The sequence below is a fragment of the Crotalus tigris genome, unplaced genomic scaffold (assembly GCF_016545835.1).
Source record: "Crotalus tigris isolate CLP2741 ecotype Arizona unplaced genomic scaffold, ASM1654583v1 scf7180000017644.4837335, whole genome shotgun sequence".
Lineage (NCBI taxonomy): Eukaryota > Metazoa > Chordata > Lepidosauria > Squamata > Viperidae > Crotalus > Crotalus tigris.
The window spans coordinates 4014999-4029954 of NW_024096536.1; the positions used below are offsets into that span (position 1 = coordinate 4014999).

Sequence of the window (14956 nt, forward strand, 5' to 3'; positions counted from 1 at the left end):
AGAATCTGAGCAGATGATCCAGAATGGAACATTGCACTACATGGAACTCATTCTGATGAAGAGACTTCATCCTTAATCAGTTAAACACATAATCATAATTATTGTATTTATTGTTATAAAGACTCAGGAAGTACAAATCACACATTTAAATTTTTTTTGTAGTTAATAGTCTTATCATCATCACTGACTCTTCAGTATTATTAGACTCAATTGTTCTGGAGAGATTCTGATCTCAAGAATCATATAGAGATTAGAAAACACCCAAAGCAGAACACTCAAGGATTAAGAGCCAAACAGAGAGATGATGTATATATTTTAATTATCATAATATATATAAGATTTTATAACATATATAATATATATTCTAATACTGATAGTACATTACAGTACACACCCACATGACAAGGGAAGATAATAAACAATGAGATATAGACTGCTTGGTGGCTCAGGGAAAAATGGGAAAAGAAATATGTAATGGGCAGAAGGAATAATTTTGAGAACAGAAAGAAGATTCGCAACCAAGGCAGTCATCAAATAAAAAAAATCTAAGTCCTGGGCAGAAATGTAATTTGAAAAAGTGACTTAGATATGACCTTCCCCAGGCTTTTTAAAAAATAATTTTTAAATTAAAAGTTATAATTACAAAGAAAAAAAAACAAATACAAACTGAAGAATATTTAAAATTTCCCTTCATCATAACAATAACAAGTACATACAATTTCAACAACTAATCACTCTCTTTGATACTATAACAAAAGATCTCTTCTTTCATATCTCATGTATAATCAAATCTTTAGATAGATTGTCCCAGACAATCTTGCGGACCTTGCTCAAGCAACGCCTATATGCTATGTCCTGGATGGAAGGGAGGGAACTGCCATCCTCACAACTAAAGCCTTGTTATTCATTCTGCTCAACAAAAATCCATTGAGAGCTACCAAAAACAGCAACATACCCATACATATACACTTACACATATACATACCCTTATCAAATAAACCATCTTTATATGCCTTCATTTTGCTTTTATGAATCTCAATCTTTAGTCCTTTTAAATATTGTCTCAAAAGATAGTTTCTTTTCATTTCTCTTTGTTTCTTCTCAGAAAATCCTTCAAAACTTTAACAAATCTCTTTCATAAATCCAAAATGAGAAAGTTATTCAAGTTATTCTTCTACTTCGTTATTTGTATATCCCCCTTAATGATCAAGGCATCAACTGGTTTCAATTATATATCCAGTATATATATATTTCTGTATAATTCTTGTAACCTGTCATTTTAAAATCCACATTTTAATTAGCTTTGAATCAGTTTTGTCCAGTAAAACGTGTCCTTGTTCTATAACTTCTTTTAAATCTAGTTTTATGATGGCAGACACTTTTAACAGTAATAAATACATTGTTACCAAATATTCTTAAATTTACTCATAGTTAGAGTATTTTGCTTCATTTTATATTAGTGAGTCTCTTCTCTTTCAATTATAATTTTAATTATTTCTGGTTTCCTCTAGTGTCCAGCCTTCAAAGTCCTATCTCATAATTTTTTTTTTTCTAATCAGCAACATTTTCTTATGGGGAGGTTTCTTATCCTTAATTTTAAAATAATTTTTAATAGAATTCTCAACAGCATTTTCACACAGGGAGCACTTTTGTAATTTATTTCAAAATCTTATTTCCAATGCATCTGGTCTCTTAGTCTATTTACAATTTTCCAAAACCAACATTCTAATCATCCTTTTCTGTTTATTCCAAAATATTTTTTTAAAGTCTTTCCCCCTTTTTCTAATATTTTTCCTTCAAGTGCAGAGTCTACTTCTTTTGGATCAATTGAGCATTGATTGATTAGTTGCAACAAGAATTGACTGACTGGTGTGTTGCCCAAACCTGATGTCATGAACTGAAAAACAGTGATTTGACCAAAGTCTAGTCATCTTTAAGGCATAAGATGGTACTGGAATTTAGTCCCCTGGTTTCCTTGTATAAAATCTCTTTTGCTAAGAATTAAAAGACACTAACCTAATGTAATAAGACTTTTCTGACAATTATTAGTATCAAAAAAGCAGTTAATAAGCAATTTCCAGAAGAGAAAGAACCCAGTGTCCTTTGAAGGTGCTGAAAATCAGTACATTTTCTGCTATCATCTATTTTATTCCTAAAATTCAGAACTTTTCCTGATGTTTTAATAATGGTTTAGACACACAGTATGAATATTCAGATGAGACTGATATGTACAATTTTATAGTCTCATGGTTCTCCATTTTTCCAGAATTAACCATGACTTAGTATTACATTGTAATAATAGTTAATATTAACAATGGTTAGTTTTGGAAATCAGCTTAAATTCTGGCTTCAACTGCTCAGTACCAATGGAACATTGTATCATTATTAATGCTGAAAATGAAGGATAATTCACGCACTGAGAAAAGAAGTGGCAGAAGTATGCAAGAATGCATAACATTCCAAATCTTAATTATTGTTAAGAGAACATGGAACATGTTGAACATGTTGCCTCTCTCAAACTATTTTTTCTGAAATCTGAGTAGTTTTGTGTGTTTTTAAGAATATTTAGCATGTTGCTATGTCTGGAACTAGATGGGGCAATGTTTCAAGGAGTTTTGGTATATCTTCCACACGTAGTCTTACTTCTTCCAAATTAATTACTTGTTTCTACTACTTCATCAACCTTCTGCATTTGATGGCTAAGAGCAAATATCTGATATTATTGTTAAAGGACAAGCTTATATGTTAACAAACCGAGTTAATGTATATTAAGAAAACAACATGATTTCTGTTCTGTGATCATTCCTTGGGCTTCTGAAGGTCAAGTTGCTCTGAGCAGAAATGAAAAATAATACACTAGGGAAAGGAAATATTGTACTGTACATGTAGCTGCATCAAATGCTTTTGCACACAGCCCTAAAACCTACTTTTGCACACAGCTCTTAACAATTCAGTCAACCAGAGAGATAGAGAGATAGATAGAGAGAGAGAGAGAGAGAGAGAGAGAGAGAGAGAGAGAGAGAGAGAGAGAGAGAGAGAAAGAAACACCATGACTGTTGCTGTGATACCATTGGAGGCAGATTATTTATTCCCAAGTGGTTTATAAATTGTATATTTCAAAGTATACTGTGTCAGTTTCAGTACCGTTTCAGAGAGGTGTAGTCTTAAATAGATTTAGCAGTTTTTAATAGAGGTAAAGCTAGATTCAGATTCATTTAAATCTGAGAAGTGGGAATAGATCTGAAATCGATATGAATCAGGTGCAAGTCTCCAGAATAAAAAAATCAATTTACCATTTGTAATAATTTTAATAATTTTTATCAATTTACCATTTTTCTGTTGCTTTGCTTAATAAAAAGAACATAAGATACAGTTTGCCTTAGTAAATGCCATTAAGGATTCCTGCTAAATGATAGTATCTGGTATCTGTTTTTACCACACATACATCCAAACCTATCAGTAAACTTGGATAAAAAGTGTTTACATAAACAAAAAACAGATGCACTTCAGAACCAATTCCAGACAGTTGAGCACATTTTGATATTGATCGCCTACTGTATTGACAGTATGTGATTAGAATCAAGCTTGGTTTATCAGAATAATATATTTGGATAATATTAATTTAAATTATATTGATTTTACATCTAATCAGATAGAAGATTTGGATAGAGTGCAGTAACAATTCTGCTTTAAGGGTGCAACCTTGATGACATAATGAAAGTTTGAAAAAAACTCAATTATTGCACTAATACAACAATATAAAAATTGGCATGCAAATAGCTTGTTTTCAGATGTTATCTTTTGCCAGTGTGCAGTTCTTAAATATAAAAATGGTCAGAAAATTTTTAAACAAGTAACCACGTATTCAATATAATCCTAATTTTTGTTGGCAATTGTTTTCATAACCAAAGAAGAACGGAATTCATTTCTTTAACACAGAACAATCTATTGAAAGACTCCAGAGCGTAACATGTCTTTCAGATAATTGATCCATCTAGCACAGCTGTCCCTAACATTTCTATGGACCAGCAGCGGCAGCATTGTGGAGGAGGGGAAAGGAGGGTTTTAGCTGTATGCCCACCACTTGCGCAAATGGTGCTTAGTGCCCTCATGCACAGCCACCGTTTACATGGCCCGGTTCCCAAGAGTCACAGGCCAGTACCAGTCCGCAAACTGGGGGTTGAAGAGCCCTGATCTAGCACAACTCTGTCCATACTTACAAGAGTCTTGCCACACAATTCCTCTATAAATATTCAAGGTGAATCTGCTCTGGGTTATGATAATGAAAATTCCATTGTCCAGCATGCAAATATATAATGGACCTATTAGAATAATATAGTACAGAGAAACCATTTTCCTGGCCCATACTAGATGCTAAATGCATCTTCAGAAAGACTATCAAAATTGAGAGATGGAATGAAGAGAGGCTTAACCTATTTCTCTCAATTTGTTTCATTAGCACTACCAAAGGCTTAAACCTCTTCATATATGCAGTGTTATCTTAACAAATCAGTTTTCACCACCATTATATTTTTAATTGACATACTTTCAAATAGTGAGTTCAGGATTATATCAAGTTAAAATATTTTCAAAATATATGTCACTATATAGTAAGGAAGGATTTCTGCTAAAACTAAGAACACTGTTGAAAGAAATAGATTGCACACATTTTGCTGATAAGATTTGATGGAGAAAATGCCACACAATATACTATGCACTATGCCTTATCCATAATACAGAAATAGATGATAGAGTAGCTCATGTCCTGTTTCTAGTCATAACTTTGATAACTTTGCAACAGAAATGTAGTTGAAGATAATAAGCAGCATTTTTTTTTAATATTTAGGTCACAAGATAGGAAAAAACCTTCAAAAATGTTTTCTGAGCTATTTATATAATCTCTCTCAGAAAAGTGAGATAGTTACTTGAAAGCTACATAGATTTAAAGTATACATACTTCCTTTTTATTTTTTAATTAAGGTAAGTTATAGAAAAAGTAGTTGAATTTTTTTTTACAAGACTTATAAGACTTAAAACCTTTCTTTTCAGAATAGTGTATGGCTTCTGCATAGTCCTTTCCCTTTTGTTATCTGTGGCAGAATAGAGTCATTAAATGAGTCATCACTTAAATATGCACTGAGGAGGAAAGGAAGCAATATAATACATGCGGAGTGTTTTCACATTTTGGAGCAACACCATTTGAATATTATTGTTTGTGTAAGGAATACTTTTATATGTAGATTAGGGTAGTTTGTTTGCATTCAGTGAAATGAGCTATTTCTCTTTCTAAATAAGTGTATTCCACTGAGCTAGGTATGATTCCTATTCTGTCTTCAAGGTATACTGTAGAAACCATAATATTTGCAAACTTAGCAAACATTTATTGCTTTTAATTCTCAGAATCGTGGTTACAAATCCATATAACTAGATTCTTTTCCCTGAATGTATCATATATAGACATATATATGTGTATCACTGCAAAAAATATATAGGGTTGTCCCTAGAAACAAAGTTTTTATTAATTGTACATAATTTTTACACTGTGCTTTGGTGAAAAATCGGAACTTCACCAAATATCCCCGCTCCCTACCTTTTTTTTTTTTTTTAACTTATTTACTCAAAGCTAGAGTATATAATTCTGGAATTAATTGCATTGTGAAAATAATAAAAACTTATCAGAATACCAAATAAGATATTTTAATCAAATACAGATGTTTAAGCCATAGTTCATTTTAATATAGGAGATCTAGCTGAATGTTCCCAAAGGACAAAACCCAAAGAGAGGAGCATTATATGAAGCCAGTCCCTCACCTTTTCCTTTGAAGAACTGCTTGTTCTCCTTCTAATTCTCCTGCTGTCAGAGAAACAGAGGCCTATAGCAGGAGGTGCAGAAGATCGATTTGCCTACTCTCTAGCACAGACATGTCAAACACAAGGCCTGGGGGCTGGATGTGGCCCGCAAAGTGGTTTCATATGGCCTGCGAAGCCATCCTGGAAACAGTGAGGGAATGGCCCCCGCTGCCTTAGCCCTGGCCCAGGCCAGCCGGGAGCCAATGTACAATTTTGTGGTGGCCATCTTGGCACTTGCCCCAGTGGACCATGCCTTGGTACTTGCCCCGATCCCACCCCCTTCTGCCAGAGACCCTCAGATCTGTCCCACTCCTGCCCAGGCCCCCCATAGGCACCCTTGATGCGAATGATGTAGAACTGGCCATGCCCACCCACTCAATAGGCCACACCCACTCCATCCACACCCACCCATTAGGCTGCACCCACTCTGGCCACACTCACCTGCCCCCCCCCAAGGCAACCACAATGCTGATGCGGCCCTCAGTGAAATTGAGTTTGACATCCCTGCTCTAGCAGCAGCTTAGTTTCTTTTCTCCTCCTCTTAGGCCTAGGCCTAGGATAACAGGAAGAAATCTAGACTTCAATGGTAAATTCTCCTGCCATGCCAGGTTTCCCCCCTCTAAAAATAGCTGTTGAAAAATGGAGTTCCGCACTAGAATAAGATATGATGGCAGTCATGTTAGGCAATGTAACATATGCTTGTGATGAATGAATGGACTTTTAATCAAAATTGCCATTTAATATATATTAGTGGTTCTTTAAAAATAATACATTTCAATTACCCAGTTAGTTCAAGAACATCTTAAAAGAAGCAGTGGCCTTGGGATTAGTTCCAATTACATTTATGTATGTATGTATGTATGTATGTATGTATGTATGTATGTATGTATGTATGTATAATATATTCAACCATCTTGTATTGTCATCCATACATTTCTCCATGCTGCTAAAATGATTATCTACCTCAAATTTTCAATGCTGCTGCACTTTGGAATTTTGCAGCCTAAGAGCTAAAGATAATGTCCATAAAGAGAACTAACTTTTAATAAATAACCATGTTCAGCTTGCCTTGTAGGTCAAAGATTCACGAGGACAAAGTTCCACAAGAATGTATTTAGCCAAGAGGGCAACTGAGCCTCTATGACTTGGAGCCTTTTTGTTCATCTTTCTTCAACCATTTTAAAACACCAAGTATCCTTCATACAACGGCTTCCCTACAGGTGTGAAAGGGAACTGATGTTTTGATAAACTGAAAATCTGTATAACTGTCTCAATCTTAATTTAATCAGTTATCTTAACTGATAACATTCAATGTGGATTTTTGAACCTTATTTTAAACTTTTATTTAGTTCAAATACCTTAAATCAGTGGTCCCCAACCTTTTCTATACCCTGCACCCCTAGAACGCTTCTGATATATTCTCGCACCCCTTACAAAAGTTTAAAATAACGGCAATGAATTATGCATATACACTATAGTTTTGAAAACCCAAGTTTTTGCACCCCCTGGAATATCATCTCGCACCCCTGGATGGGAACCCCTGTCTTAAATAATTATTCAACTCCTGGTTCAGTATTTTCCATGTGAGAAGTCAGTCCTCCAGAGAAGAAAATATTAAAAGGGCAGGAAAATATATTTCCTTAAAGGATCTTAAAGAGGCAGAAAAGCATGCCCAGTTTTTCTTAATAGCCCCAAGTCTCCCTTCCCTAAGCAGAAACCAGCTCTATAGAAATGCAGATGTAAACCATCAGGAAGATTGAAGCTAGAAGTTTAGGAAGACAAAGACACCTAAAATCTACATACCCCACCCAAACTCTAAGACAGGACATAATAGGATTAACCCACAGATGCCAAAGGGCACACCCAGACTCAGGTCAGAATACATGACACAGGAAATAGCCTCAAACAGGAACAGGAAACAAGTCCAAACAAAAGGTTCCAGAGGGTATAAAAACCGACTCCCTACATGTGCTCTCTCTCTCTCTTTTCCAGAGACATCTTCCTGTCTGACTCTCCTCCTCAATAAACTGCAACCTTCTTTCTGAAGCAGTCGCCATGTTTATTCCCAGCTTGGACTGAACCACGATGAAGACTTTTCTTTCAACACCAGGTAAGGAAAGAAGAGATCCATCTATGATTGATTAAAGTTAAGAGCTGGATTGACTACTTGATAGAATTAGAAACAGATTTGTTCAAAGTTCTATCTTTATACAATTAATTTGTTTTGCTGTATGACAGCCACTGTCAAGCATCAAAGAAACTTATTCTGCTTCAGCCATTGTTGGAGTCAAAGATAGGGGTCTGCAGCTGAGATGTGTAAAGGCCTATTAGAAACCCTTGTTGTTGCATATAATGGGAGTAAGATGGACATAAAGATTCACTATTTATTTATTTATTTATTTGCTGTCTGTCTCATAATGAAACTACTCTGGGTGGCTTACAGCATAAAATATTAAAATCATACCATATTAATATCCCTAAAGCAATAAAAAGAGAAGTCCCAATCCTGATAAAATTATAATTAAAATATGAGGGAGGGAACAGAATGTGTGTGGGGATGTGGGATTGTCTCTTAATTCATTAGCCACGTCCAGTGTGATGTTCCCCCATTTGTTAACATGTGAACATGAATGGCCAATTGAGATGCTTAATATTTCTTGCTGAACTTTTACATAATCCTAATGTGTGATATTATTTTAAAATCAGGATTTAATGCTCTTATTTTCTACTCTGAAGATAAACTAGACTAGAAAAAGAAAATTAAAAGATAATAGAACTGTCATGAGAAAGAAATCCCTGTAAATAGCATTAATAATTTCTACCTTGGTCAATAGTGTACAATAGTGACTCCTTCACAAATTAATTACCAGCTCATAATTAATTGTTTTATAACTAGTTATCATCAACTTCCCCCCCAAGGTTCGAACTACTCCCACCCTGCTGGCCTTTAAGAAAGCCATTAAAACTCTCCTGTTCCAGCAGGCCTGGGGCTGATGTCCCCGGGGGGGGGGGCGGGATATGATCGGACACACTGTATGAATGTATTTATTTTATTGTTTTATTGTCATATTATTGTTTTAATTTTGTACGCCGCCCTGAGTCCCTTGGGATTGGGCGGCATATAAATTTTAGAAATAAATAAATAAATAAATTTAAATATCGACTCTTTCTGCTCTAGAATTAGCTCTGTACCACTGTATTATCACACCACTGTCTGTGTGAGAAAACTGAGCTAATTTAGTTCCAACTCAGTTGTGATATATATAAAATTGAAATTAGCAATCATCTTTCTCTTTACAATGATAAAACTTTGCAGAGCTTGAAAAGTCTTATTTCCGACAGATGGAAGCTCTTGTTGTACTCCTCATCTCCCAGCTTTCAGCTATTTAGCATTTCATTTGCTGGTACTTAAAAAGCAAAAATGTCTTCTTGGCTTTATAGCAACCACTGAGATTTATTTATTTATTGCATATAACCAACCAGACACAGTTCTCTGGTGATTCCACTTTAAAACACACCCAGGATTAATGTGGACTGTTGTGAGTTTTTGTAAATCCTTGTAACTGTTCCTTGGGGGAAAAAATTCAAATCTTTCAAATCTCTCAGTTTCCTCCTTTTGTTCAGCTGAGTCCAGATTTCATACAATATTGCAAATGGCTTGAAGGAAATGCAAGCATACATATGAATATACATATAATAATAATAATAATAATAATAATAATAATAATAATAATAATAATAATAATAATGATACAAAGTTGGAAGGGACCTTGGAGGTCATCTAGTCCAACCCTCTGCTCAGGCAGGAAACCCTCTACCATTTCAGACAAATGGCTGTCCAGTCTCTTCTTAAAAACTTCCAGTGTTGGAGCATTCACCACTTCTGGAGGCAGGTTGTTCCACTGGTTAATTGTTCTAACTGTCAGAAGTTTCTCCTTAGTTCTAGGTTGCTTCTCTCCTTGATTAGTTTCCATCCGTTGCTTCTTGTCCTGCCTTCAGGTGCTTTGGAGAATAGCTTGACTCCCTCTTCTTTGTGGCAGCCCCTGAGATATTGGAACACTGTTATCATGTCCCCCCTCATCCTTCACTTCATTAAACTAGACATACCCAATTCCAGCAACTGTTCTTTATATGTTTTAGCCTCCAGTCCCCTGATCATCTTTGTTGCTCTTCTCTGTACTCTTTCTAGAGTCTCAACATCTTTTTTACATTGTGGTGACCAAAACTGGATGCAGTATTCCAAGTGTGGCCTTACCAAGCAAGGCATTGTGAAGTGGTATTAACACTTCACGTGATCTTGATTCTATGCCTCTGTTAATGCAGCCTAGCACTGTGTTGGCTTTTTTGGCAGCTGCAGCAACTGCTGGCTCATATTTAAATGATTGTCCACTAGGACTCCGAGGTCCCTCTCACAGTTACTACTATTGAGCAAGGTACCCCCTATACTATATCTGTGCATTTGGTTTTTCTTGCCTAAATGTAGAACCTTGCTTTTTTCACCATTGAATTTCATTTTGTTAGATAGTGTCCAGTGTTCAAATCTGTCCAGATCCTTCTGTATCTTAAGCCTGTCTTCTAGAGTGTTGGCTATTCCTGCCAGCTTGGTGTCGTCTGCAAATTTGATGAGTTCCCCATCTATCCCCTTGTCCAAATTGTTGATGAAGATGTTGAAGAGCACTGGGCCCAGAACAGAGCCCTGGGGCACCCCACTACACACTTCCCCCCATGTAGATTCCATTGAGGACCACTCGCTGAGTACGGCCGGTCAGCCAGCTATGGATCCATCTGGTAGTGATGCTGTCTAACCCACAGTTTTCTATCTTGCCAAGTAGTAGGTTGTGATCTACTTTATCAAATGCCTTACTGAAGTTCAAGTAAATTATGTCCACAGCATTCCTCTGATCCACTAATTTTGTCACTTGGTCAAAGAATGCAATAAGATTTGTCTGGCATGATCTGTTTTTGACAAACCCATGTTGGTTTTTAGTAATGACTTTGTTTGCCTCTAGGTGTTTGCTGATTCGTTGTTTGATTATCTTTTCCAGAATCTTCCCAGGTATTGAGGTCAGGCTGCTAGGTCTATAATTTCCTGGGTCCATATTTTGGGGTGATAGTGGATAATGCTTTATTAATTTTTCTCTTTTGAGATGAGTGAGAGAGTAACCTAAAGAATCCTGTTCTTGTTGTAAATACTGTATAGATCGTAAGTAATCCTCTCTTAAAGATTGTTGTTTAGCAAGTGTTCAAAGTTACAAGAGCACTGAAAAAATTATTTTCTATACTCAGAGCATTTGTGTTTAGAAAACATAGGTAATTCTCCTTCCCTCACATTTATATCCAAGAAAGTCAAGACAGGGAAATCTTGAGTTTCTTTCCCATGCTTTCTAATTTTTGCAGGCTAAGTTCATGTTTGACTAACAGTTGCCCCAAACCTTCTTTAGGGCCATTGTTATACTCTTCTACAGCTAATGCTATTCCTTCTTTTGTGTTGTTGATTGGTTCAGTAGGCCTAATTAATTAATTCTCATTTACTTCTTTAAGGTATAAGGAAGGGATAATTGTCAATGGGCTTGATATGTTTTGAAATCTACCACATCCCTAATCAGTGCTTCTGTCTACTAGAATACTTCACAAGCTTATGAGACCAGTTGGTGTAAGTTTCTGTTCCTTGGAATAGTAAATTAACAATTAGCATTAGTCTTTGCTTTGACTTGTTTCAGGGTACAACTGTCTCTCAAGGGATCCACCCTTCCTATCTCAGTCCCAAAAGATAAAATGCAATGGACACAGGCTGTATTAAAAGTACATTGTTCCTAATGTTTGGACAGTGGTGGCATTTCCCCCTTCTTTGCACTGGGGTTTTCTGACAAATGCCACCATGCTGCTGCTTTCTGCCTCTGCCCTCCTTTCCTACCAACTACTTGCTATAGAGTAAAGTAAAGCCCTACAGGATGTTGGCCTCACGTCTCCTGCCTTGTGTCTCCTCACCATCTGCTAGTGAGTTCAACTGTGCTATAGACAGAATGCGCAAGCATTCCCAATTGATTGCTACCTGTCACATTTACATTCCCTTCACCACCACCCTAGCCAGACAGCAGGGCAATCAAGGCAAGGCTGATGTTGTTCAGGGCATCTTCACCTTCATTACTGTTAGATGTGATGCCAGAGAATGTTAGGAAAGGAGAACAGAGGGTGGAACTTCGAAGTGGCAGGAATATGGATATGTTTCTGACGTGGTTCCATCAGCCACACCTGTGCTGAGCTGATATACTTTGGTCTGAACTGAGATAGCATGGTGAGGCAGAGTGCAAATCACACAAAACGACCTGGATGGCTACCTGTAGCCCATGGATTCCAAATCTGGGACCCCTGATTTAGGCTGCTTTTTCTTTCTAAGGAACTCAACATTATTTGAGTTCTAAAGACATAGAATATACGTTTCTTTATCTGGGTTGCCACTTATTCACTAGGTTTACCCCTTTGTTTCATTCTCTTCTTATGGACAATGGTTTGTCAGTGTTTATTATATTTTATATCTTCTTATTTTAGACTGTCAAGTTAGTCTAGTATTTATTATTTCTTAGAGGAAATATCTGTTAAGGACAAATCAGACTGCAGAAATTACAGAGTTATCTCACTGTTGTCTATTGCAGGCAAAATCTGTGCCTGCATTCTCTTGAACAAACTTACCATTGTCTTGGAATGCCAGAGACACAGTGTGGCTTTCAGCTAGAACAAAGTACACATAGTCCAATCAATCACTTAACAACCTTTCAGATACCACAAACTCCTCAAAAGCTACTTACAATCTGTTTTTGAAGTTATGATGGTCACATGATTGCATTTTAGGCACTTGGCAACTGGCTGACTTTTATGGTTATTTGCAGCACTCCATAATCACATGAATACAATTTGCAACATGTTTTGCCAGTTTCTGTTGCTTACTTCCGGTTCCTAGCAAAAAACATCCATTGGAGAAAATGTATTTGTTTAATACTGTAGCTGCAGTGTTCACTTAAGGATGGTAGCCATTAAGTCATAAGTCAAGGACTACCAATACAGCAGATATGTTTGTTGTGAGGCAGATCCAGGAGAAGTGAATTGAGCAGAACAAGCCTGTTTACTTTGTCTTTATTGTCCTAGTAAGGCATTTGACACTGTAAACAGGGAGGCTCTCTGGATCATTCTGAGACGTTATGTGTGTTTGAGGAAATTCATGAAAGTTGATTCAGCTAGTTCACCATGGAATGACAGGACAGCTTCTTTACAATGATGACTGTGGTCCAGATCTGATATTGTAATCATTACATAGCACTGGACTTTGTGAATAGTGCATTAAGTAGTTACAAATCTATATAACTGCAAACTGCCAAACTTGTGTCTTAACAACTCATTATGGCAATCTACAAGACAGCCTTCCTTAATAGAATGAAGATATAATATCTTTATAGCATTCCTCTAATATAAAAAGCTAAAAGTCTATTTTAAAAATTAGATAAATTTAATTTTGGATGACTTGTTATATGAACATTTGTACCATTTTTATATTTTCAAAGTTCTCTTTTTATATAGCATGTGGATGGATTATTTGAAGAACCGCCTCTTCCCAATCATATCTATCTGTCCCACCTAGCCTGGCAGGAAGGACATGTTGTGGTTCCCATCCATGAAAAAATGCATCTGACCAGATGCAGGTAAAGAACCTTTTCTGCCATGGCACCCACCTTTGGGAACATCATACCAACTGAAGTCAGATTGGCCCTGACTTGCTGACCTTCCAGAACAGTGTGAAAACATTTAGCCTGGGGATCTAGTTGTGGTGGTATGGAGTTCACAAAATGGCTGTTTTGTTGATTGTGTTCTTCCACAAATTATGTTTTTATTGTTTAATAGTTTTTAAAAATTGTTTTAATGTTTTTAAATGATTCTTGTGGTTATTTTTGATTATTTTATACTATGTTTTTAACTTTGTATGCCACTAAGAAACACATATATGAGATGGGCAATTATATAAATTTACCAAATAAATAAAATACTGACAGACTGTTTAATTATATGTTCTAGAACCTGTAAATTATGAAATTCAAGTGGATTACCTAATTTGTTAGATGCTTTCATTTTATTTCACTCCTTTAGTTTCCATTCATCATAGTTCTCTATGCCACTTTCTTCAAGGAATTCTGGATCTGTACACACTTTCCAGGGAATAGTACAAATGGAACCAAATTTCACAAGACAACTTAAAAAAAACATATACTTTCATAACATTGTAAGAAAGAAACAGTGACTTAGGAGGGGTAGCATTTATTCTCCTGAGTTTATCCTTCAAATTGACTCTGATTTTTTAAAACCTTTTTCCCTGGTAAAACAATAACATTCCACTAAACAGTAATTGGAACTTTCTCAAAGAGAATGCTAGGCAAAACAGAAGAGATCTTAGAGAAATATGAGGAGAGACGGGAGATAAAGGAGGAGGGGAGAAAAATGAATCCATCAAAGTTTATTAAAAGAAAACTAACTTGGATAGCATAGTAATAAGGTGACCAACCGTCCTCCTTTTGGGAGTACAGTCCTCCTTTTTTGAGTTCTGTCCTCCCTCAAAAAGTGTCTTCCTAAATGTCCTCCTTTTCCATATACTGTCCTCCTTTTGGGAGGACAGTCTTCCTTTTGTGAGTTCCGTCCTCCCTCGAAAATGTCCTCCTAAATGTCCTCTTTTTCTATATTTGAAGACTTATCTGCAGGGCTTTTTTTCCCTCATAGAACGCTCAGAAGGCGTTCCGGGACCTTTTTTTGATGGTTTTTTTCAACTTTTGCCTGAGCTGTGCTACTCCCCCTATTGGCTTTTGAAAGCCAATAGGAATTTATTTATTTATTTATGAGACTTATATACCGCTTTAAGTGCAAGCACTCTCTAAGCGGTGTACACCAGTAAGCAATGTATATATATTTACATTGCCCCCAACAATCTGGGTCCTCATTTTACCTACACCGGAAGGATGGAAGGCTGAGTCAACCTTGAGCCGGTGAGATTTGAACCGCTGACCTGCTGAACACAGTCAGCTAAAGTGGCCTGCAGTACTGCACTCTAACTGCTGAGCGCGCCAAA

The 14956-nt window shown here is 36.3% G+C and overlaps 2 long non-coding RNA genes across 2 annotated transcripts in view; one reads left to right on the plus strand and one right to left on the minus strand.

Moving 5' to 3' along the window:
- Positions 1 to 14956, minus strand: part of LOC120304723 — a 56439-nt gene that overhangs the window by 16831 nt on the left and 24652 nt on the right. The window lies entirely within an intron of this gene.
- Positions 6933 to 13864, plus strand: LOC120304724. The gene is made up of 3 exons (XR_005555807.1): positions 6933 to 7070; positions 7843 to 7960; positions 13423 to 13864. It is a non-coding gene; the product is annotated as an uncharacterized LOC120304724 (long non-coding RNA).